General features: G+C 37.6%; 1 long non-coding RNA gene across 2 annotated transcripts; it reads left to right on the top strand.

The window, feature by feature from the left end:
• Positions 1 to 1175: 1175 nt before the first annotated feature.
• Positions 1176 to 27449, top strand: LOC141973642 (uncharacterized). Of its 2 annotated transcripts, XR_012635582.1 has the most exons (5): positions 1176 to 1280; positions 18231 to 18277; positions 22752 to 22877; positions 22983 to 23042; positions 26521 to 27449. It is a non-coding gene; the product is annotated as an uncharacterized LOC141973642 (long non-coding RNA). The 2 variants fall into 2 exon arrangements; XR_012635584.1 differs by lacking the exon at positions 18231 to 18277 and having other exon boundaries at positions 1227 to 1280.

Genomic DNA, 27449 nt, shown 5'->3' with positions numbered 1-27449 from the left:
TCCTTTTCTCCCTGAGTTGCAGCCAAAGCTCCCTGTTCATCCAGGGTGGTCTTCTCTGGTGCCAGCTTCTCTTACAGCACATGGGGACAGCCTGATCCTGTGCCATTAAGACTTCCTTCTTAAAGAGTGTCCAGCCTTCCTGGACAGCTATACCCTTTGGAACCATCTCTTAGGGTTAGTTGATGGTCACACCTCCACACTTCCTTCTAGTTACCTCACTCCATGGGACTGAGGATTTTTGTTATGAAATTAGATCTTTTACATCTTGTCCACTGAAATGCAACTATAAATTTAGCCACATTCTTTTTTCTGACAGACCGAGTACTTCTTTGTTGTCCCACTCTTCAGTATATGAGAGCAGATGAATATAAAGAGCACTGGAAATCAGTAGCTAAGATCTCATTGCAATCTGCTTTTCCAGGTCAATAGTTTGGAACAGGTTATTTTAGATTGTTAGGCTACAAAAGAAGATATAAGGTAAACCCAAAGATTTTTAGAAGTGGTATTCACCGTAAAACACATGCATCACTGGTTAATACCAGTTTTCAGTTGTTCACAATTTTTATAATTATGGTTAATTAGTTGTATAAATTATTATCTTAGTATACAATACTAAAACCAACTTAATATTAATTCCTGTTTTTTATACATGATCATCTACACAATTATTGATGTTTTATGGGATTTACATTAGCATGCAATTTTAATATTTTTTTTATTTTTTTCTAATTAATAATTACTGTGTTGACATTTAGGAGCAATTTGAGATTATACAGGCCATGTTTATTTTATAGTTCCTTATTTTTTCTTTAATTTGCTAGCTGGAGAGTAAAGTTTCATGGTGGTCAGAACTGGTTTCACATTGGATCAAAATAATGTCTTGACAAGATAAACCAAAAAGTCTCCATGAAAAAGAAACAACTAGTTGATTTTTATGCATACGTGAAACACAATTCCACTGAAATCAGAGTACAAGTTGTGTTATTTCTAATGACATATGACCAGACTTAAAGTGCTTTAATAATATGTGCATACATGTGAGTAAAATGTGATCCAATTTGAGTAATAAAGTGTATTTTTTATCTGAGGCTGTTGTAGCAGTCCAGTATGAAGCAGTAACACAGTCTGGGCTCCTAATAATAGCCAATGTGCTTATTTAGTCATAACTTGGAGCGAAAGGATCAGTGAGTACTTCAGAGCTGCTGTGCTGCAGTTCTGTGAGAATTTGTCACTTGACTCCTACTGACACCAATGGGATTTGCAAAGTTGAGGTTTGGAAGGTAAGGATGTCTGGCAGTACTTTTTATTCATCTTGAAAACCGAAAAAGTCTTATTGACTCTGTCTAAAGGATTGTAGAACATTACATAAGGAAGGCGGCACATGGCAATTATGCTAATTCCCTTCCTCCTTCAAACATCTTTCAGTATTATTTCTTAGAGAACATGATCTTGCAGCAAAGTGTCATTGCTTTTCTTATTCTCTGAAAAATCTAAATGTCCTTTGAGAAAAATTAAACAAATGTATGAAAAAAATTTACAGCCATTATTTGCTGTATCTAGCCTGTAAATAGGAGGACTTTTCAGTCTAAATGTCATGACTGACCTTCACTAAGAAAATGTTATGCCTTACATGACAAAGATTTATTTTGTTCTAGTAACTGGCAACAGAAAGGTTATATAAGAACACAATTTTCAAGCTTCAGTTTAATAAAGAGAAACATTTTTTTTACCCAGTAGCAATTTGAAATATAAGAAAAATAGAACTATGCACTTGCAAAGTAGATCTCTGGAACCTGGAGCTGGGCAAATTTTGGAAGTGCAAAGGTAGGCTTGAGGTGAATGTCAGCAGAGTATATATTAGTCTTGATTCAGACTGGTAAAAAATTAATATTGATATGTTAGTGAGATCATGTAAATTTATTAGGTAGTGCAACTTGATATTATTTCCTAATAAGGCTCATAGAAAAAATTGGGAACAATAGTTATACTACAATTCTAACAATTTGTGGCAGATTTTGTGATAAAAATATAATTTGTTTTATGAAGCACAATCAGGATTTTCAGGGATTATATTCATCAGTTCCTTTGAAATATTCAGGACAATCTGTTTAGTTCACACCATATACACAGATCTTGTTGGTATTCAACAAAGATAGAAATTGCAACAGCAAATTATGTCAGCAATTCCATCTGCAGAATATGAGTTACAGAATAGACTTTTCATCTAGAATGTTTGTCTTCTAATTGTTTCCCTATTCCATTTCCCTCTAAACATAAGTGACAAAAATCACTTTTTTTGTGATGTATGCCTGTTTCTACTTCTCTACCAAGCATATTTTATTCACAGTACCTTAGATTTAAATGAGAGTCCCCACCCAGGAAAAATAATTTTTATCTATTCCATCATATATAGACAATAAAGAGTACATCGAACCAATGTAAACACAGAATTTACTTGGTCAATATTTCCTTTATTTAATGCCTTATGTGGAAAGTTCCATATTTCGATAATCCACTAGTTTGTATTTCATTACCATTCAGACATACCATGTCTGGTAGAGTTTTGTGCCAGAAGGGATTATGGCAATAATTAAAATGGACACTCTTACTTAGTACTTAGGGTATTTTCACTAGAATTCCTGCAATAAGACTACCTTTCTTCCATGTTTGTCATCTCTAATGATTTTATCATAGCTTTTGCAGCTATTTAGTGCTATTCTTTGGAGGTTTCAGATCTTGGAAATACATCATTATACATGAATTTCAACTTTCTTTAAAAAAGCTGAGCCTTAAGGATTCCAAATTCACAAGGTCTGATTTTCTTGGATATTATTTTTTAAACATTGAATTTCAAAGGTTCTTATGATTCTTAGCAATAATCTTTCACGATTCTTAGCAATATATTATATTAAATCCACTTTCTTTCCCAGTACCTCTCCCAGTGCTGGAAACTCTAACAACATGTGTATGATTTTACTTGCTTTGTTTAGGATGACTTGTATCTTGTATGCTATAGATGTTCTTTAGGCAAAGATTTGATAAATCTTGTAAAGACCATAGTTCCTTTTATACTTCATCTTTTATCTCCTTTAGTAAGCATGTCTATTCCCATCCAGTTGGCCAGGAAGGGCTTCATGAAGACTGCTGTACTGTGATTAGGCTGCAGGCCTGCCCATGGAAATGTCTCTTGCCCACTAAAACACATAGGTCCTAGTTCATTTGTGCCTCACTTGCATGCTACATGTACTTTATGCAACATTTGCCTGCTTCATTCTTGCTCTGTCATACTGTTAGTTCTTCTTACGGATTACTTTTAGCATTTTTTAAGAAGTTTGAACAACACTGCTTAACATCTCAACCTGCAGCATGAAGTCACCTTGCCTGGTCCCTGTAGGTGTAGTCTCACAATCTGCCCTCTTCTCCCTCAACTCTCTTCTTTTTCCCTATCCGAGGGTTTTGAACAACTTGATGCATATTAAACCTGTTGAGTCCTATTTGTCATCCCTTAGGATGTGAGAACTTTGACCATTGCGGGACAGAACAACCTGTGAGTGGATGTGGTCACAACAGACTGTGAGTGCAGTGTGTCAGGTGGGACCCCAGAGTCAACCAATAAGGTGCACCACAGTGGGCTATCAGAGGAGCAAGACACAAGGTGACTCAAAGTGATAGAAGACATCTCTGATACTTCCTGCAAGAGACAGCCAGTTCTTAAAGTGTCACTTCACAGTCCTTTTCATTGTTTTTCATGTAGCACTTTTAGTATCACTTTCTGAAGTCAGGAAGAACAGTACAAAATCTCTTGAAAGTAGCTGAGAATTCATATAGCTGGTATCTCAGATTCAAATTGTAGTTCAGAAGGAAGAGAAGTTTTACAGTGATCATTGCAAAATAAATTAGAAAGAAGGCCAATACCAGGCATCTGGCAGACCTAAGTCTGGGCTAGAGGATAGCTTTAGCCAACCCAGGATTTTGACTAGTTTTCCTTTATATTAATTTTGATACTTTGTAATGTTAAATCAATCATAGAATTGAAGGAGGCAAACCACTAATTTTTTTAATGTCCTTCAGTAACAAAGCCATTTTTCAGGTTGGAGCATCTGTCAATAGATGCAGGCAGTTAAATTGTGAACTCTTTCCTGTCTTTCATCTTTAGAATTTTACAACCTGAAGTTGTATATTATTCATCCATTCAATATAGTTATACATAATGTGAAATCTAGTTGTGGTTTAGCTGCATAAGACAGAAAAATGAGGACAGGAGACTTGAAAGAATGGCTCTTTGCCACATCTTCATAAATAAACCCCCAAATGGAGATCCATTGAGAAAATCTCTACACTTCCTAGGCTTCTGGATTTGTTTTAAAATCATGTTATGAGTACAGAAAATACTTTTGTACATCACTGTAGATGACTAGAATGATGATAATTTCTGGACAAGGCAGATTTAAGCAGGAAAACTGAAAGGAATATTAGTCATGATTGCTTTATGTCATGATCACTTTATCTTGTCTGTTCACACTGAATGCAATTAGACAGTTCTGTCCTTTCTCTGCAATTTTATAGGGGTTATGGATAAAATTTATTGGGATAGCTTGCCATAGTACAACTAATTATTTATGGAATAAAAAGAAATGTATTTTTGCCTAAAACTGGAATTTGCAATATCTTACATTGCACTTATAAAACATCATATTGAGTGCTTCTGAATGGTGCTATCATTTCTTGCAAGTGCATAAAAACATCAATTTTTGTCAAACACTAAAATTGGAAAGGTTTTTTTTTTATTATTTCTGATTAGTAAAAGAATGAGCATCTTTAACTTTATTCTCTCTACATATCTGACAGGTAATTCTAACAACAAATCTGAAACTGTCATTATACCAATCTTTATATATTTTTTTTCTTTTGAGAGTAGGCTTTCCAAATAGTGAAAAACAATTTTCCTGAACATGAATCAAGTCTTCTGTGAAACAAATGTATTCATTGTAGCAGAATGATGTAACAACTTAAATTGTAGTTCAGAAATATATGACTTCTGTAGTACTGAATTTAGGTGAGACTCCCAAGTTGCATGGGATATGAGTAGAAAACACTCATTGTTTCTAACAGTATAAGAACTAGGGAGCATCAAATGACATCATCACTGCACAGGTTGAAAGAAGCAAACACAAAATCTATTTCTACCTGAATATATACACTGTAGAAACTCTGCAAAACAGTATTCCGGATGTCAAAATTTCTAATTGGTACAAAAAAATAACAAGACAAAGTAATGGAAGAGAAATGCATTGCAACTTTAGCAAAAAAAAAAAAATAAAAAAAAAATCTAGCTCTAGAAATCCCTAGATAGTCTGCTGAAAGCTGAGAGGATACAGCAGGCAAAATACAGAATAAACCTGTATCTTAAAGAAAGCCTGCTTCTCACAGGTTTTGTCTAAACAGCTGCCACTTCCTATTGTCAAAGACAGATCGATCAGCAAACAGACCATCAGTCTGGGACAGTATGCTTCTCCTATTTTCTTTTATATTATGCAGTCCCTCAAAACCTAGCATCTCCCAGTCACACATTTTATCTAGATGTACAGAATTATTCACACAGGTGTCTTTCATTCCCACAGTGGAACTGCTGAGCGGACCCTTAACTCATCTAAATAAGATGCAGAGGCTCTAAATTATTAGCAAGTTAATGAAACATTTGTTATCATTTACTTATAAAAGAGTACAAAGGAACAGCATAGCCATTAGGAAAGCTATTCTTAAAAAAACCCTGATTATTCTTTTGCCGTCACCCACACTGAGGATATTAAGCCTTCTGTTATTATATTCTCCAGAGACACAATTGATAAAGTACCAATGTGACTGGTAGATTCAGAGTTGAGCCTGTACTAAAAAGATTAAAAAAAAATACTAAAAAGATTCTCAAAAGAGAAGTTGTGAAGAAGATTTATACACTGAAAGCACTATTTAGATTGTCTGTTTTACATGTGGTCATACCTTCTGACAACATGTCCTCTAGCTATTGAGATATTTTTCCATAAATAAGACAGGCTACCAGGGTATTTTGATGTTCTACACTGCAGCAAATTATTTGTATTTTCATGAGTCTACATGTTCTTTTTTTGTTTGTTTGTGGTTTTTTTTGGGGGGTACTGTTTTTTTGTTTGGTTGGTTGGTTGGTTTTCCCCTCACAGAATCCCAGAATTGTCTAGGTTGGAAAAGACCTTGAAGATCATCCTGTCCAACCATTAACCTCACATTGACCATTCTCAAACACACCTTATCCCTCAGCTCTATGTCAACCCAACTCTTAAACACCTCCAGGGATGGGGACTCCACCACCTCCCTGGGCAGCCCATTCCAACACCTCACAACCCCTTCTGGAAAGAAATGCTTCCTAATATCTAGTCTAAACCTTCCCTGGTGGAACGTGAGTCCATTACCTCTTGTGCTGTCGCTTACTACTTGGTTGAAGAGACTCATCCCCAGCTCTCTGCACCCTCCTTTCAGGGAGCTGTAGAGGGCGATGAGGTCTCCCCTCAGCCTCCTCCAGACTAAACACCCCCAGTTCCCTCAGCCGCTCCTCGTACAACCTGTGCTCCAGACCCTGCACCAGCTCCGTTGCCCTTCTCTGGACACGCTCGAGTCATTCAATGTCCTTTTTGTAGTGAGGGGCCGAAACTGAACACAGGAATTGAGGGGCGGCCTCACCAGTGCCAAGGACAGGGGTCAGATCCCTTCCCTGTCCCTGCTGGCCACGCTATTGCTGACACAAGCCAGGATGCCATTGGCCTTCTTGGCCACCTGGGCACACTGCTGGCTCCCGTTCAGTTGGCTGTCAATCAGCACCTCCAGGTCCCTCTGTGACTGGCAGCTCTCGCGCCACTCCTCCCCAAGCCTGTAGCACTGCTGGGGGTTCTTGTGGCCCAAGGGCAGCCCCCGGCATTTGGCCTTGTTGAAACTCCTCCAGTTGGGCTCAGCCCATGGCTCCAGCCTGTCCAGGTCTCTCTGCAGAGCCTCCCTACCCTCGAGCAGATCAACACTCCCACCCAACTGGGTGTCACCTGCAAACTGACTGAGGGTGCACTCGATCCCCTCGTCTAGATCATCAATAAAGATGTTAAACAGGAGTGGCCCCAACACCGAGCCCTGGGGGACACCACTCGTGACCGGCCACCAACTGGATTTAACTCCGTTCACCACAACTCTTTGGGCCCGGCCATCCAGACAGTTTTCTACCCAGCAAAGCGTGTGCCCATCCAAGCCGCGAGCAGTCAGTTTCGCCAGGAGAATGCTGTGGGAAATGGTGTCAAAGGCCTTGCTAATGTCAAGGTAAACAACATCCACAGCCTTTCCCTCATCCAGTAAGCAGGTTACCCTGTGATAGAAGGAGATCATGTTTGTCAGGCAGGACCTGCCTTTCATAACCCCATGCTGACTGGGCCTGATCCCCTGGATGTCCATTATATGACTTCTAATGGCACCCGAGATGACCTGCTCCATGACCTTCCCTGGCACCGAGGTCAGACTGACAGGTCTAGAGTTTCCTGTATCGTCCTTCCTGCCTTTCTTGTAGATGGGTGTCACATTTGCCACCCTCCAGTCCGATGGGACCTCCCCAAGTTAGCCATGATTTCAGGTAACTCATGGACAGCGGCTTGGCGAGCACATCTGCCAACTCCTTCAGCACCCTTGGGTGTAACCCATCCGGTCCCACAGACTTGTGTGCATCCCAGTGGTGCAGCAGGTCTCTGACCACCTCCTCTTCAACTGTGCTGACCTCAGTCTGCTTCCCCTCCCCATGTCCCCGCTCATGAGGCTGGGTGTCCGGGGAACAGCCAGTTCCACTGCTAAAGACTGAGGCAAGGTAGGCGTTGGGCATCTCAGTCTTTCCCTAATCCTTAGTTACCATGTTTAACTCTGCATCCAGTAATGGAGGGAGATTTTCCCTAATCCTCCTTTTGCTGTTAACAAATTTATAGAAACATTTTTTTGTTAACCTTAGCAGCTTTTTTGTATGGTTTTTTTTTGTTTGTTTGTTTGGATGGTTGGGTTTTTTTTTTTGTATGTGCTTAAGTTAGGCTCCAAGCAAAATTACAACTCCATTTTCTGCTACAATATTACAACAAATTTTGGGGGGCAGGTATTGACATTTCATAATTTAACTTGTAAAATTAACTAGCTCAGTCTATATTTTTCAATAATTACTCTATTTTTTAACCTGTAGTAACTACATCATCCAATATTATTTGCTTAAGCCCACCACTGAAAATTCAGTATGTTAAGATAAGGTTAATATTTATTTTAACTTAGATAATATATCGTTTCAGCCTCAATATTTAGTTTTTTAGTAACTGAATATAATTTTTATTTGTATGTGAATAGTAATTTTCAAAGTCACAGGTTATAATTAATTGATGGCAAGATACCTAGTGTTGCAGATTCAAAGCAAGAATCAGAAAATGAGACTCCAATCAAAGTAGGATAAAAGACTTCAACGTTTTTTCTTGGGAAATCTTTCAAATAAAAAATACTGTTCTCTTGAACATGTGTTTAGAATATTTTTTGTAGATATGTGTGCTAGATTTGGCTGGGATGGATTTAACTTTCCTCGTAGTGGTTCATATAGTGTTTTACTTTGCAGTTGTGGCTTAAACAGCATTGATAACACACCAACACTTTGGCTATTGGCAAACAGTGCTTACACAGTACCAAGGCTTTCTCTTTTTCCTACTCTGTCCTCTCCCCAGCCCTACAATGAGTAGGTTGGGAGTGGGCAAGGGGTCGGGAGGGGAGACAACCAGGACGGCTGACCTGAACTGACCAAAGGGATATCCCATACCATATGATGCAATGCTCAGCAGTAAAAAAATCAGGGGAAGGGGTCTGTGTGTGTGCTTCCTGATTATGGCATTTGTCTTCTCAAGCAACCATTACTTGTGCTGATGCCCTCTTTCCCAGGAAGTGGCTGGACATCTGCTTGCTGATGGGATGAATTAACACATTATTTTGCATTGCTTGCACACATAGCTTTTGCTTTCCCTTTTATCTTTCTTCATCTCTAACCAATGAATCTAGCCTTCTTTCTACTTTGTCCCCATGCTGTGGGAGAGGGGAGTGAATGAGTGGCTGGGTGAGAGTTTGGCTGTTAGCGAGGCTAACCCAATATAACATGACTCAGTTTTATTTCCATTAGTTATTTGATAAATGTTCTCCTGTTTATCTAATCATAGTATAGATTCCACAAATAGTAATCAGCTGAAAATAAAGTGATGTTTCTTTTTCTCATCAATGTTCTTATTATTTATTATTTCATAGCCCTATTTTGATCACAATAATTCTGTAAATCTCTGTCTTTTGATACTACTTCAAGCTGCCACTCTACACAGTAAGAACAACAGAAGCAAACACTTTGATTTACATCTTTCCAAGTGCATATGCAAATGGCCTGTATCTTGTGAAAGCACACTTTGAAAACCCTTGAATACCAAGAATATATTGAAAAATGTAATGGAAACCAATATGCCGTTAGAAATTTTCAGTAGTTTTTAATAATTACTTTTAAAAGTGTATGCTTTTTATCCACCCACTTTCTTCTATTTTCCTCTTTTTTTAATAGTAAATACAACAGAATGAAGAATATCCACTTCTCTTTTTTAACGTACTTTTTCTCAACTTATTCAAATTTGAAATGAAACTTTACTTACTATTTCTTTAAGATAACTCTTCAAACTGTAAATAAACAGGTTTTAAACAAAGTAACTGAGTGTCAGATTTATCAGATGAATTCTCTTATTTTCCCCAAATAAACAGAATTTGATCTTGAGCAATATTCCAATCACTTCTTCTGATGAATGTTAAAAAATCCCCCAAAAGCTATAAAGAGAGTCATAAACTACAACAGTCTATTTGGGACTTAACTGGGAAAAAACCAAACAAACAAACAAACAAAAAACCCCAAACCAAAAAGAAACCCCCAACCATCTGGAAAAAAAAGGTCTTTCTGATATGAGAGATGGAGTTTAGCATAGATGACAACACAAATGACTACACCTGACCCTGCTGTTTAGATATGGCTCTTTTTTTAGAGCTTTAGTGTAGTAAAAGACGAACTGTGCCCTAGAATTGCCTCCTTCTCTTCACAGATAATGGCAGCCCAGGATGAGAAGCTCAAATAAAAATATGTGGGAGATGAAGACTGCTGCATATGCTCTCGTATACATATATTACCTTTGCAAATGCACCAGAATCGCATTGTTTTAATAGTGAGAAAATGTTAACTCTAAATTTATTTATCTCTTGTTTATATTCATTAATTCCTAAGATGGTGTTCTCCCTGAGCAGCATCTGGTGAAGAATTCTGATACTGTATTAAGAATATCTTGTCTGTATCAATTGAGAATGTCACAGTTCCTGATAGCATTTTTTCCTCTATCATTATGACATCAAAATAAAATTGAATCCATACCGGGATTCCAAAATTACACTTTTATTTTATTTTATTTTTCTCTTCCAAGGTAAATTTGGCCAAAGCAGATTGTGGTTTAGCTATGCAGTTCCTTAGGCCTAGACCCTTTGTAGTCATTTGAAAAACCTGTGTAACTTTGGTTGCTAACTACAAGTCAAGGTTTAATTCACTGTGTTACCATGTAAAAGCAAATGTGAAAAAAAGTATTGATTTTCTCTTCCCCCAGACAAGTAAGGGAATTCAAGCAGAGATTGAACTGAAAAAAGATTTGGCTCTGTCACTAGGAACACACCTATGCAATAAGACATTTTATTTACTTTAAAATATTCTAAAAGAAATATTTCTATTTCTGTGCTTCTCATACAATGTGAATTAATTTTTTTGTCTACTAATTGGAACCCAAAGCCTTCTGCTTATTACTGTCTGTGGCATAGAGATATTGATTCCAACACGTGACACTTTTTTTTTACAGAACTTGTAAGTTTACCATGCTCCAATATTTATACTGAAGTTTTCTGTCTTGAGTTTCTAAATCATTCAAAAATAAATAAAACATGAGTAAATAGATTCTCACAATGAGACTGGAGAGATAATATTGCAGGGTCATATTAAAAACACCAGTAAGAAAAGCAATATTGTGACTGGGAGACAAGATTGTTGTGTTTTGACAGCTGGCATTGTGGCTCTAACTTCTGGACTCTGTATGAAAGTGGACCGTTGCTAAATCATACCCAAAACTTCCCTCAAAGTTACACTTTAGTGGAATCTTCAGAGACTTTCATGGTTCATTTTTCGAAGGTTCTTCATCGCAGGTGTGTGCTGTGAGCCTGTGTTGCTGCAGCTGAGTACGAGTTTGAGTGCAGTTGTTTCTCCTGGGCACTGATAAGTCATTGGAAATGAGGTCTGAGAACAGGCAGGCTGAGTATGGGCAGTTTGGAGCAGAAAGAAATAGCCACTCCATGGCTCAAGAAGAGGCAGAGTTGCAAAGACCAAAGCCCAGGAGAATGAGAAAACAAAAGACAATAGCAGGAGAAGGAAAATGTTGGGATTCAAGAGGACTTTCTGTGAGAGAATGGCCATGTGAGCCATCCTGTGTGAGAACAAGACTGATAAAAGCCTCAGCCTGAGCAAGAATGTGATAAGGACGTAACCCTGAATGAGGGGGGAGAAACTCGATGAGACAAACAACCCCCGGAAGGGGTTGGGACAGAAGAGGAAGTTCCACAAGGCAGGAAGGCTGGCAAGGCTGATGTGGCACCTTTTATCCAATCATAAGAAGGTTTAAAGCGCGGGCTAAGTTAACTGTCCAATCTTGAGGACTTGTACTGCATGTTACTCACGTGTGCGGGAGAACATTATAACAGGGCTTTCTTAGTTGTAATAAACGGGCATTGCTTGATCACATTGGTCGTGTGCGTGCTCAGCTCTCCCATAGGAAAAGGATAAGAAAGTTTGAAACAGAGGACTACAGAGAAAAAACAAGAGCAGAAGAACCAGGCAATTACAATAATACCAAGCTTGGATTGCCCCCAGGCACCTCAATCCCCACCTTTGTGTTCTGACAACAAATATCTGGGAAAGCTCCCAGTGCTGATGTGTATTCCCCTTTCTAGTCTCTACCCCATGTAGGGGTTACAAATGGTACTAGGCCTACCTGCGGTAGGTCCTCTTGCAGCATTCTAAATAGTGGTTCTGACGGATTTGACTCAAAAAATCACAGTGTGATTCCAGAGGAAAAGAATTATCTTTTTTCTCGCTCAACAACAGTGGGTTTTTTAATGTTTTTAAAAGCTAATTATAATTGATGCATAAGGAGTGTTGAGATTGCAAGGTCAATTACTCAGAAGTTAGAAAAATGTCAGAATTAAGGTTGCCTATACAGCCTTAATTAGTCTGTCTTAGATGTAAGTATTACCATCTATAATTACATTAGTGCATGCAATTCTTTTCATAGCATTTCTTCCTCATTCAGTTCACATACTGCAAATCAGGTTTTATAATGAAAGAGATTGTTGACTGTAGGATACCAGTGTAATTCTTTTCAGAAAACAAAGTTACACAGCTAATGAAGCAGGAGCTGAAAGAAAGAATGTTTAATAATCGTGCTTGCTGGATGCTTCCCAAAGAAATTGAATTTTATCAGAGAGTTCCTTTGTGGTGCTGGGCAAATCACACTCATGCCAGTGTGGGCTTCACATCTCTTCTGTGACAGGATGCTCTAATCTGGGATTGGAGATTAACAAAATACAATGTGGTCATGCAGAGGCTGTTATCATAATTGCAGAATGATAGAATTTTGGGGGTTGGAAGGGACCTTAAATATCATCCAGTTCCAACCCCAGCCTGTGTTTGTTCTTGGAATTGCCTCAACCCCTGTGCAGGGCCTTGCACTTAGACTTGGCCTAGTTGAACTTCATGATGTTTGCATGGGCTCACCTGTAAACCCTGTCCAGGTCCCTCTGGATGGCACATCCCTTCCCTCCCATGTGTCAGCTGAACCACACAGCTCGGTGTCATCAGAAAACTTGCTGAGGGTTCACCCAGTCCCACTGTCTATGTCATCAATAAATATGTTGAACAGCACCGGTCCCAATACCGATCCCTGAAAAACACCACTCGTCACTGCTCTCCACTTGGACATCAAGTTGTTGACTGCAACTCTTTGAGTGTGACCATGCAGCCAATTCCTTATCCACTGAGTGGTCCATGCATCAAATCCATGTCTTTCCAATATAGAGACAAAGATGTCATGCAGGACTGTGTCAGATGCTTTGAACAAGTCCAGGTGGATGATGTAAATTACTCTTTCCTTCTCCACCAATGCTGTAACTCCATCATAGAGAGACACCAAATTTGTCAGTCATGATTTGCCATTAGTAAAACCATACTGATGCCAGAAATTACCTCCTTATTTTCCATGCACCCTGGTGTGGTTTCCAGGAGGATCTGCTCAATGATCTTGCTGGGCACAGAGGTGAGACTGACTGGCTTGTAGTTCCCTGGATTTTTCAATTTTTTCCCCTTTTTAAAAATGCGGGTTATATTTCCCCCCTTTCCAGTCAGCAGGAACTTTACTGGACAGCTATGACTTCTCAAATGTGATAGATATTGGTTTAGCCACTTCATCCTCCACTTCCTTCAGAACCAGTGGATGTATCTCATCAGGTCCCATGGAATTGTGCATCTTTATGTTCCTTAGAGAGTCTTGAACCTGATCTTCTTCTGAAGTAGATGGTCCTCCATTCTCCCAGCCCTCGCCTTTGCCTTCTGCATCTTGGGTGGTGTGGCTGGAGCACTTGCTCGTGAAGACTGAAGCATAAAAGTCATCGGGCCTTCTCCATATCTTGGGTAACCAGGTCTCCCACTTCCTTCCAGATAGGGCCCGCATTTTCCCTAATAATGCATAACTGTAATGTATCATATTGTGGTTACGTTTGAAACCTTAATTCTGGTATTTCCTAACTTTTGAGTACTCATCTGATAACATTTTTATTTAGTGCTTCTCCTTTTTGAGTGCTTTGTTTTTGTGTTTCTTAGATGTTGAAGTTAACTGGACTATTCACACCTTAGTGCCAATCTTGATTTTTGCCATCCTGACAAAGGAATCATTTTGAATTATGACTGTGCTTTAACATCCATAACGGATTTGAGTCAGAGCTGTGAACAGCTGTAGCTAATTCTTACATTTCTTTATCCTTATTTCTTTTCCGTGGCTAATTCCTATATTTGCTTATTCCTTTCTGTAAAAGTGCAAATTTATTGCCATATAATAATAGTTAATGTAAACTCTCTAAATAATCTGTTAGTTAAAATTAACTAAGTAGCCACGAAAGGAACAAAGTTCCAGAAAATACAGCCATGATAAATCATACCTGACATGATTTACATATTGTTGTTCTTGCCATATGACAGAGGAGAAGCTAGGGCAATGTATTACAGGCCCATTCCTTATAATAATCAAATACCAGTGCTTTTATCTCACCAAGGGGTTTGTGGGTGGTGTCCTGCATCCTACTCCTCACTGTTGGGGCATTCCTACTGAGAAGTATTGCTGAAGATATGTTGAGATATTCCAGATAATATGACTTTCAAAGGTCCTCTCTTGCTCTGTTTTCTGGTTGATATGCTCTTCTAAGGCATGCAACTTGTGATAGTTGCATGACAAGGTTGATGTCTGTCATGGACTCTTATAACTTCAGCCACCGGTGAATGCTTACCACAGATGTCCAGAACTGTAATGAGATAATCTATGTAAATATCATCAGGGTGAAAGTTTCTTTTACAGCTCTCACTCTGAGTGCCTAAGCAAAGGAGAAGGCAGCAGCAGTCTGCTTGGTCTTTTAGTTCAGCTCACTTTTGGTAAGAAATGCAGAGAATTTCCTGCAACTGACAAATGAACAGTATCTACAGAAGATCTGGGGTTAGGAAAAAAAGTATCAGTAGTCGTATCATAGTCCTTTTCCCTGGCAATAAATAATATCTGTCTCTTTTACACTGCTTTTTATCAACAGATCTCAGGATGGTTCACAAAAAAACATTTTTGGGACTATATTTTCTTTAGTGTTTTGTCAGGTCTATCTTTAAATGTTAGTGTTCAAAAATATGCTACATTTCCAGTACACTTGCAGAGCTCCACAGCAGACTGAAAATGAATAGACATTTATCCACATGTCACATAAAACTTAATGATGAAACCATCAGATGATAAGGATCAAGGCATACTACATGTCATTTCTGTTTAATAATCATTCTTGCCATTTTAGTTCCACATAGTCACCTGGAAACCCAGCTTAAACAGAAAAAAAAAAAAAAGAAAAAAATAAGAGTGAAACCAAACAGAGTTTCAAGAGTTTTAATAAATTGAAAACTGTGCTTCATCTCTGAAATTAATTTTTAAAAATAAACAGTTAATTTTCTAAATTACAGAATGGAAACCATTAATATTATTATTATTATCTATACTATGGTAATCGAAGTCATGTGATCAAAATCAAGGATTGGTTTTAGCAACCAGAGCCATGTCAGACTAGTTTGATTGTCAACATATCACTTTCTCTTGCCATCACGGCACATGGTGGTGTTTTGACTACAGTTACATTCAGCTGCTTTTGACTTTTGTGGGACTAATGGCCAAGTTGGCTTTTACAGCTCATGGATGTGAGAGTAGCTTTTGTGTGAAAAGATTTTCTTTTACTTATTGTGAATTTTTAACCTAGAAGCTTGTTGGATTCTTCTAACTGATGTTTCATATTAATCAAAAGCCTAAACTGTTGACTGTCTGCTTGGCTCAAAAAAGAAAAATGAGTGTAGATTAGGCGTTTTCCAGTAAACCTATTTTTAATTAAGAGATATAATTTACCAAAAGGTAAATAAAATATATGAATATATGAAATAAAATATATTTTCAGGATAAAATATTTCTAATTCTTTCATACTGTAGTATTATCATAGTATTAAAATACTTCAGATTAAATTTTGGTTTCTGTCTAAAAGAAGGTTTTGACTCAATGAGATAAACCAAGATATTTCACACAGGTTTATTAAGAATGCATTTTCCCCTAGGCAAAAATTGTACATGTTCTATTTGATTACCAAAATTAAATCAGATTTATAACTGGTGAATAATGCTTTCCAAATCTATATTTAAAAAATATATATTTACTTTTATGTTATGCCACAACAGTGTCACAGCAAGAACCCATGGTATCTAGGGATGGGATGTATTTGTCATATTTCAGCATAAATCACTTTAAGCTATCCTTAGAGTATCAGAACTCATGTAGTATATAAAACAGCTCTATCCTATGCACAGCATGACATCAACATAGTACAGCCAATTAAAAAAACAACATTATCAAATCAAATTCAACTGTCTACGTCATTTTTAAAAAGATAAAAGGAATTTATACCTGCATCGGAGTTACTAGCTAAATTTTTGTGCTATTTCTGACAGATTTTTACCTCATTTTTAGAAAGCTTCCAACTCTGCTGTTGCTTGAAAAGACATCAAAAACCAAGACAAGAAAGACAAAGGAGCAGGAAATAGCTTGTGTCCAACTGATTTCTGCTCAGTTTACTGTGGTTAGAATGTCCTCCCTGATTCTTGATTTGAAGCGGGAATTTGAGACTTTTATCTCCCCAGAGTTGTTTTACCCCCTATTCTTGGAAAACTCCCTCTGTTCTTTTTTCATGACCTTATTTTTTATATATCCGTATAGTTTAAAAGACATTAGGAAGACCTTATATCTTGGTAGATAATACACCCAGTTGGGAAGATTAATTCCAGTCCATGCTTCAATGAGTGTGTAGGTATTTACATAGTTATGTACAGCTTGGATAGAATAGACTGTAAGTTTATTATTTACCTGAACAAACTGCATACAGCTCGGTGCCTATGTTGCTGACTTAGAAGACATCAGGAATCTAAAGCTGTGTCTTCTAATACATAGGTAGATGTGCTGATTTATCTACCATCTATCATGGAAGCAGCAGTACTAAAAAATCTTCTTTGAATTTAAGTGTGCTGTGTGTAGACCTTCCAGAGATGTTACTGGCAAACCAAGAATATTAATTGTCATATAAAATTAGTTTGATGAGGCCTGATTAACGTTTGTTAATCTCACTAGACTCATGTCTGAACAGTCACTCCAAGTTTATTGAGGAAAGTCAGAGATTTAATTCTGCAGAAGTAGGGATCTGACTTAACATTCTTTATCACTAAAATGAAAGTGTCTGTTTTCCGGTAGAGTTTCAGCTTGTTATCTTCTTTCCTTTTCACATGGCCTAGCAGAAGCGGGTGGTCTGGCATTAATAAAAACTGCTCTGGGGAAAACTCTGAAGAATCAGTCCTTTAAATATGCCTCATTTTACCTACTTTACATATTCATTCTCCAAGATATTCTCCACACATTGAGATCAATACATTAGGGTGTCTAATTCTTATTACCTACACAAATCATTCTTTTCATTAACATCAAACTTACATTAGCAATTATTAGCATATTATCATAATTATATCATTATTATAACTTAAACTTGCAGAAAATTTATTGCCCAAAACCAATTCTATCAAACAACTCAGATGTTGAAACGTGTTACAAATAGCATATCTCTGTTTTCTTTTCTAGCCAATATATTTACTTTCTATTATAAGTTACTGCTGAGTATTAGGACAGCTTCCTGTAATGCCATACCCATTATTTAGTTTTCTTATATGAAACAAGTTGAAATTTTCTTCTACTGGGCGAACAACAGCCCCATTGGGATCAACTGCTGGAAGACTTCTGAGCTGTTGCCTTCTGGTCAGCGGCTGTTGCCCCAGGGTAGAAGCAGATGCATCCATAACAAAACCTTATTGGGCAGATGGTATTGCCACCTCGGCTGTGGTGACTCATGTGAAGAAGAATATGGCCTATTAGGAAGAGACATAATCAAACTGAACAAGAGAGGGGAAAAATCATGGCAAACAGAGGTGGCACCCACTCTATAAGAGGCAGGAATGAGATCTTCAGAATAATAGGATTATCTCTGTCTCTGTAAAGATGTTAAGTAAATTTTTCTTTGAGTTCAGTTCCAAAGGCAGGAAGGAGGAGGCAGCAATAAGGAATAGTTAAGATGGATTCATGAAGGGTCAGTTGTGCTTGTTCAATGTGAATGGCTACAATGAAAAGACTAACTGTGGACAGGGAAGAACAGTGTAATGCACAGTTATTCAAGGTATACATATTACTGAATCTAATAAAGCTTTGAACATCTCCCACAGCATTGTTATTTGGAAGCTGAGGAAGTATTGGCTAGATCAACAAGCTGGTAAGTAGGTTGAAGATTGTCTGGTCAACTGTATTCAAAGGGAAGCACACATCCATTTCCAGTCTGGCTTGCATCCAGTGACAAATGTTTCAATTAGCAACTCTAGGGACTGATACTTGACAGAAACCTCAAGAAGTTCAACAAGCAGCAGTGCCAAGTTCCGCACCTGGAGTGTAGTAATTCTGTGGTATAGGATAGGAAGATAATGGCTGAGTAATAACCTTCCTGAGAGGCATCTGGGGATTTCAACACCATGCTAGAGATGAACCAGCAGTGAACTTCCATTGCAAATACCAATATAGACCTAATATATTTGTCTATATTAAAGGAAACATGACTACCATATTGAGGGAAGTTATGATTCCCCAGTAGCTGGCACTGCTAAGACTACATCTGGTCTGCTTCACCCAGTATTGGGTCCTCTTTTTCAAGACAGATTTGGAAAAGCTGGTAGAGCTCCAACAGAGAGTCAGAACTGTCAGAAGCCTTGAGCATGTAAGAAATAAGGAGAAGCTGAGGAAACTGAGCTTCATCAATTTGGTGTAGAGGTGTTTAAGAGCTGATATAAGAGATGACTGAAACTACTTGAATGACAGTCATAAAGATGATAAGACCAAATTATTTTTGGTAGAAAAAAAGAATAAAGGAAGGGACAAAGATCACAAAATCTGTTTTGGTGGTTCATGTTGGACATTCTGAAAAACAAAGTCAGTAGGTGAGCAGTGCAGCACTGAAGCAGTTTACTCAGAGAACTGCTGAAGTTTACAACCCTGGAGCTTTTCAAGACTTATCTAGACAAAGCCATTAACTGATTTTACCTAGTGCTGTTGAAAGCCCGGCTCTGAAATGGAATTGGACCAGAGGATACACCAAAGGTACCTTCAATACAATATTTCTTTGAGTCTATTTTAGACATCTACAGCAGTATGCAACGAATCATTCTCTAAACAGCAGTGGCTGCAATGATTTATACTATTAAGGTATGGATGAATTCTTTAGTCATAGACAGTGATATCCTTAGAGGCTTCAGGGCTGAGATTCATCTTTCTAAATGTAACTGTCTATAGTTCGAGCTAGTCACCCTCTACTCCCCTTTTCATCATTTGCAAAGTGCAATTTATCTCATCACAGATTAGTCAACCAAAATAGGTCAAGTTAATTGCATGATAAATGTAACTATTTCTTCCATTGACTATAAAGGACTAAAGTTTAACTGAGGTATAGATGTCTACCTGTAGGTGTTCTCAATTGTTATAAAAATCATACTATGAATATTTAAATCGTCCAGCTATGAAGGAAATTATTTAAGTCCATCTTCATGTTGGATATTAGCAGTGAAAGTACCCGTTGCTTAGTAGGTTCCTACAAAGAAATGTTAATTTACTTTATTTAAAACAGACAAACAAAAAATATCAGTATGTATGGATGTTAGTTCTAAAAGTAGTGTATTACACTTTGCACAGTGCCTGTAACAGAAAATTTTCAAAGGTAGAGATAAAATTATTAATTGACTGATCATGTTGCAATCACATATGTATTTTAGTCTTGTTAATAAAGAAATTAATGACCATTAGATTGTGACATGACATTTAAACACTTAGGTAAATTTCTACAATCACAGTTAAACTTATGTGGCTGAGATTTGAAAAGGGTATTTATATTTTCAACATGAAAACATAAAGTGATAGCCTATGAAATACACTATTTCAGAAAGCCAACGTTTCTTCAGTGTGAGAATATCAAACTGCATATAATCTGGTTTGTTGCATCGAACTCTGGTTTGTTACAAGATGTCAGGTATTTGAAATGAGAAAGGAAAAACATGCACAATTTGAAATCAAACAAATTTAAATTAAAAAAATATCCAGACAATTAGGAAATTTTTTCACATTTCTTTCAGACTTGTTTTCAATATTCAGTTGTTTGATTTTCTGTTTTCATGAGTAACTGGAGAATTTTCTGGTAGTGATAACTAGAAATGCAAACATAGGCTAATATTTTAACTTCTCATTGTATTCTTTCAATTAGTTTGATATGAATTGTTATTTTGTTTAAAAAATAACAGAAAATGAGAAATACATGGTCTGAATTAATAACAGTCCAGTCACCAGATATTTCCAATTTAAATGTTTGTCAAGGTCATAAATCAGGTTCATAAGATTCTGGCCTACTGAAGCAGGTTGCCACTGACTGTGAAGTAAAGATATTGTCCTCTAAATCCATACAGGATTGGAAATATTAACAATTTATTCTAGGATATGTGAAAAAAATTCTCCTGTCTTTTTTAGGTTCAATTTAGTTGTTCAGCTATAATGGAAAAGAGGAAAAGATAATTTTGCAGCACAATCTTTAGGATACGTATTTCCCATTTAAATATGCCATTGGGATCAAGAAATAATACAGCAGCTTTTAATTAGGATGTTTTGCATGAAATGTTTTGCATAGTTAGCTAATATAAATAAGCTTTTATTGCATAAACAATGGAAATCAGAGTATTAATTTGACAAATGCATTAAAAATAGTGTTTTGAAGGACACATTAAGGAAAGCAGAATAAGCAAATAAAAATGCCAGAAGAAATATATTTTCTTCCTTTTTTTTTTTTTTTTTAAGGCTGAAAATTGTTCTCTTGACCATTTCTAATGTATCTTGTAGATGGATATCCCGAATCCATCCCATTAGCACAACTGATATAATAAAACAGAGCCACTGACCTCTAGGTCAGAGATTAAATCATAGGACAAAATAATTTCAAATCCCTAAGCATGCACTCCAGGGACATTCTAGCTCCATACTAGAGCAAAACCTGACAGTGGTCTGTCATGGTTTAACCCCACCTGGCAACTAAGCACTAGACAGCCACTCACTTATTACATCCCCAGAGGGATGGGGGGAAGAGAATAGGAAGGGAAAATGTGATAAAAATTGTGCAATGAGATTAAAAAGTGTAATAATTTATTATTAATAATAACAATAATGAAAATAATTATATTGAAAATAAAATAACAAAGAGAGAGAAATAAAACTCAAGAAAGACAAGTGATGCAAATAAAAACAATTGCTCACTGCCAACTGACCACTGCCCAGTCAGTCCCCAAGCAGTGGCCTCCCTGCTAACCTCCCCCATAGTTTTATTGCTGAACATGATGTCACAGGGTATGGGACATCCCTCTGGTCAGCTGGGGTCAGCTGTCCCAGCTGGGTCCCCTCCCAACTGCTTGTGCACCCCTCAATGATGGGGTGGAGTGAGAAGCAGAAAAGGCCTTGACTCTGTGTAAGCACTGCTCAGCAGTAACTGAAACAGCCCTGTGTCACCCACGCTGTTTCCAGTACAAATCCAAAAGGTAGCCCCATACTAGCTACTGTAAAGAAAATTACATCTATCCCATCCAAAACCAGAACATGAACATTGCCATGTCCATATTCTATCTCTGTGATTTCATTTCCAATGAAAGGAACTCTGGATTAGCAGTATGCAAGAAACACAATATGCTACAATGGGCTCCTAGTCTGGATAGCTGGGGACCAGGAACTCCAGGTATTGTTCATCATGTGCTTGCAGAGCAGGTAGTAAGTTACTGAAAATCTCTTTTTCTGTGGTCAAGAACTCTCTTGTATTATCTTCAAACTGTCTCTGGATGTGTAAATTGTCTATTCACAGTCATATTTCCATTTGTATTTGAAATTCCTTGGTGTCCTTTCATGAGATAAGTATTTGTATTCACTAAAAAATACCTTCTGTATGTAGCATGTCCAGTGCAAGAGATTTGCTTTGCTGTAGAAATTCCATTCTCGCTTTCACATTTGTATTAATGTGGAAACATTCCAGCTAAATCAGTATTACAGTTTCTGCATTACAGCACGGTAACATATCACTGTTTAGCTTTTTATATCCATGCAAATAAAAACTCCACAATTTCCCAAAGGCATAAGAAAGTTAATTCCAGATTGGGCCTGTGGTCCTGTATTTTGTCTCCAAGGTCTGTGTGTGGAATGCAGATGCAGAAAATGTATATATATGTACACACACATATATATACCTGCGTAAAGATATATTTCTGTCCCCTCAACACTTCAACTGAGAATGGTTTGTTCCTGTATATATATACATATATGCATATACACATACATACACACACATATACATACTTTTGTACTTTATAGGATGAATATATGGCCTATGCAGGGGTGAACAGAATTTAGCACCTTCCATGAGTGGCAAAGAAATCCTGTAGCAGAGCAGAGTCATGATGAAAATGTTAACATGAAAAGCAAGTTCTTAAAATTATTAGGATAATATTTTCAAACTTCTATGGTCCTGTAGGCTCATAAAAGGTATTTTCATCTGATTAGACCTGGCAATGCTACGTTAAGACAATTCATTAGAACGCAAACGCTTGCAAGAGCAATAAAGTGTTGTTCTTTTGAGTAGAAGTCTAGTAAAGATGTCTACTCAGCTTTTTTTTATTTCTCAGATTCACAGGAGCACTGAGATGTATTTCCTGATGGGACAGCATTTCCTGACTTGAAGGTGGAGGTGCAAGAAAGATCATCAGATTAGTCAAATGTTGGGAGACCAGCTCAGATCTTCTGATGCAATGGTCAGTTCTGGCACCAGAAGTTGAGATATACTTTGCATTTTATTTCATTTGTCAACGGTCTCCAGTTATAAAACGTGTTAACGTTATCAGTCCTTATCTCCACAGGAGCATGTGGATGGAATCACACCTAGCACCAAGCAGCCCAACAAGGAGGGGCAGGGAGGGGTAAGAATTGCACCACCACATTGGGAAAAGCGCATTGTGTTTGATGTATTTGAGTGGTGAAGTGAAGAAGCTCAGAATATCAGTGTAGCTCCCATGGTAAACTTCTTGTCCCTGTAAGGCAGACATAAAAATTTGTGCCATTGATCAGGAGAAAACATAAATGAGACAAAGCTGTACACTGGGTTGCCAGAACTTCTAATAAAGATAATTTTCTATCCGTATAATTACCTAAAATATAGCTAATATAAATATCATAGTTGAATTCTAGCAATACATACCCATTTGGGAAGAAGCTATCAGAGAAATTAACTTCTTTAATGTAGAGATAGTGTGTCTTTATATATATGTTCATCTATGTATTAGATGTTTGAAAATGGGTAACAAATATTTTATAATTCTAGGCAGATGGGATCAGCTGCAATTCACAAAACTTTTGACATCAGAGAATCAGTCTCATTTAATTAGAATTATGAATCCATAACTGTTAAATTACATTTTGATCTTTTTTTTTTTTTTTTTTTTTAATCCTGTGTAGATTAGGAGTAACTTCACTGAAGTAAATTGTCACAATTTACACCTGGTTTATGTTATTGCAGTTAATTTCACTTATTTAACACAAATACAGGTGTGGTAGAACTAAACACCCATTAGACTTACATGCTGACAAGGGAATTTTTATATATAATGAAGATATTATCATGGAACGTTGTGCTCATGTTGTGACATTTTGTGACATCTGATATGTTAGGCTGGGATATTTTCTCTCAGGATTTATGTATCTTGGACAATTGAAAAAGATCTCTGGTGGGTATTATTTGTTGCTATGCCTTTTTTTTTTTTTTTTTTTTTTTAAGAAGAAACTGCCAATGTCCAAATGAATAGCAATGGTGCAGTTGGACCTTCTCTGTTGTAGGATGTGAAGGTTTATAGCAGGTTTATAGAATGTCAAGTCATATTATCTGCTGCACGGGGATATGAACTGACAGGCAGAAATCAAAGCTTCAAAGTGTCATCCTGATACACTGGGGACTGAAAGCCACTGACCTACCTTTTAGCGATATAAATTTGTTTGTAGTGATACGAAAATAGCTACCGTTCTGGACACACAAAAAAATACAGATTAAAAGGTCAAGAAATTTATAATAATTCTTAAATAAAAGATCATAGGCATGAGGTGCAATGCTTTTCAATTACTTTGTTTATTTTCTTTTAACAATGCCTAATGGGTTAGTAGGAGGGGCATTATTCTAGCAATGACTTGGGGCTGGTTTTGTAAAGACAGTAGCAGCATCAAACTTCTATTTAAAACAACTAAGTCTAAAATCAAGGCATTTACTTCAGACAGCTTTCAGGTGGTGCTTGGGAGTGGAGACTGGAGGAGTTGGGTGAGGCATTGCTGTCACCCACCTCTTGTTCTATGTGTCTGGTGGCTTTATGATAGCTGTGCAGTCTTCAACTGTGCATTCATAAGTGAAGTCCTGCCCACACCAATGCCTAACCTTGGAAGTACTTTAAGCATGTAAAGGACTGCTGTCAAAAGTGATATTTTCCAGGAAAGTGAAATCTGGCATCTGAGCAGTCCTGACTTCTTCTTCATTTGTTCCCCCTGGGGTCCATGATGTAGCTGTGTCTCTGTCTCTTTAATGAAGCTGGTGCAGGGTCTGGAGGACAGGTCTTCTGAGAAGTGGCTGAGGCAGCTGAGGTTGTTTAGACTGGAGAAGAAGAGACTGAGGGGAGACCTCATTGCCCTCTACAGCTCCCTGAAAGGAGGGTGCAGAGACCTGGGGATGAGTCTCTTTAACCAAGTAACAAGAGACAGGACAAGAGGGAATGGCCTCAAGTTGCACCAGAGAAGATTTAGACTCGATATTAGGAAGCATTTCTTTCCAGAAGGGGTTGTTGGGTGTTGGAATGGGCCGCCCAGGTAGGTGGTAGAGTCTCCATCTCTAAGTGTTTAAGAGTAGAGTTGACATAGCGCTGAGGGATCTGGTATAGTTGGGAACTGTCAGTGTTAGGTTAATGGTTGGACTGGATGATCTTCAAGGTCTTTTCCAACCTTGATGATTCTGTCTGTATTATTCATGCCACGCTTACAGTAGCAAGCCTTGCCTACACCATGCATGACATTTCTATTACTCTTAGCTCCTGCTTAGAGACTCTGTCCAAGGAATAAGACACCCAGATCCATTCCTTCATTTGTCTGAAGGAATTAGAGCTAGTCAACAAGCTGCTATCTTTTTTGTCACTTTTCTTTGAAGTTTCCTGCCTAGAATGGAATAGAACCAGCACATAACTGCTATTTTAAATGGTTTGACTTAAAAAGCAATTGGGTCGGCATGCTGTATTTTATTAGAGTTGTTTTTAACTTAGTTTTTAATTCCAGGCAGTAAATTTCACTATAAAAGCCCTCAAAGTACTTCTTCCTGCCTCCCTCCTTCGCTCTCTGCTTCTCTCTCTCAATAAAAGAGCATCAGTGTAAAGCAGGCCAGAGGCTTGCCTTTGATGGTGGCCAGCAGCAGATGTTCAGGGAATGAGTACAAGAACAGGGTATGCACAGAGTGGTACTTTCCTTGCTTATGTTCTTGCAGCTTCTGGCTATTCTGATTCAGGGACCTCCTGAACTAAAGCCAGAGGCTGTAAACAGACCACCATGTTTAGTAGTCCTTGGTGGAGCTTTCCTCCATTAGCTTGTCTAATCAGCTTTTGAATCCATTTATACTCTCAGCGTCCAAAACATCCTGTAGCCACATGTTCCACTGTCCATTTAAGTATTGAATGACAAAGGTATTTCCTTTGAATATTTCAGAAGATTTTCTTCATAATTCTATTTGATTTTCTCTCATTTCCGTGTCATCAAAACCACAAAACTATTACCCATTCCATGTTATTCGTGTTTTTGCAGATCTCTGTAACATCTTAGTCATCTCTTGTCTGAGCTTAAGTGTCTCGATCAGTTTAATATTTTTGTAGACAAGTCTTATATGCATTTCAGCCTTCTAGTGACACTATGTTCCTCTTCATATGAGGTGTCTATAACTCCATGAAGTTTTCAAAATGTGAGTGCACCAGTGATTTACATATATTCGTAGTTACACAGTTTTCAGTTCTATTTAAGTTCAGCACTCTATTCCTTACTCAACAGTTCTTGACACTTTTTCACCATACCTAAATATTAAACTCACACTTTCAGAAAATTATGAACAGGAATTTTATTTTTTAAGAGAGAACCATATCTTTCCTATCTGTTTAGTTAGTCAGAAATATTGGTATTTTACTACAGAGAATATTAAAAACTAAATTGCAAGCTTCTTCAGTTTTGCTGACTTCTGAATGATCAAAATTTTTAAGTGGGGTTCCCAGATTTATCTGTTACAGGAATTTCTCCCACACTGTTTCTCAACAAGGAGAAACTTAGTGGTAGAGAATGCAGAAGAGTGATCCTTCTTCAGGTCCTTCCCACCCTGTGCATATTTTCTAGATCACTGATTTGATACACCGTATCTGTTGCATTTGCTTCTGCCTCAACATGAAATGATGCCACTGCTTTAGCAGCACCTAAAATGGGGTCACTACCCAGAAGTTGCTTTCTTGCAAAACTCTGGACCAGAAATGAAGACAAATATACCCAGCTGGAACACAAGAAAAAATTTATTTATGGCTGGGAGTGCCTATCTAAACAATCTGGAGTCTCTTCACTACTGTTGTGAAATGTTCTATGGGAGCTTGAATGGCTATAAATGTCAGAAAAAACCCTCCAAAAGTCACCTGTAGCACTCTGCCCTGTGGTACCAGGATGGGACACTGGGTTATTTTTGATTCATGATGCAAGAATACTACTCACTAAACTGCTAACACTATTTCCTGCATTGTTGATATACCTTTGGAAGAGACATTTCTTACCTGATCATAGTACCTGCAAAGGTCACAGACCAGGGAGGAAATTCTACTGAGGTCATTAACAACTTCATGGAGGCTCTGTGGAAACATTTATCCTATTGGATATTTTGCTTGTTGTGAAATTTAGCCTACTATTCACTTTGTTTCTTACTCTTGCCTTTCTCTAGCCATGTGCCAGTTCTGTGAGAGTTTGCTTTCCTGTTCTTGACTGACACACATACTCCGTTTGAAGTGCAAATAGCTCAAAAGGTGATTTTAGGATCAATATAAATCAAAATGACACTCCTTTGCTGGGGACTTCTTTGTCTTTGTCCTGGGTACAGGTAGCAGTGGACAGGCTTGGAATATGATGTAGAATACCATGAATCACGCCTTCTGTGCTCATAGATTCTTTGTACGATTTATTGGATTGTTAAGATAACAATATAGATGTTCTATGTAATATGTTGCTCTATATATATGGATGTAAAAGTATGACTTGTAATAAATCCATTCATTGTTCACCTTTGA

This window comes from Athene noctua, chromosome 1 (assembly GCF_965140245.1).
Source record: "Athene noctua chromosome 1, bAthNoc1.hap1.1, whole genome shotgun sequence".
Taxonomy (NCBI): Eukaryota; Metazoa; Chordata; class Aves; order Strigiformes; family Strigidae; genus Athene; species Athene noctua.
The sequence above is the reverse complement of the archived record's forward strand: the minus strand, read 5'-3'. Positions and strand labels throughout refer to the sequence as shown.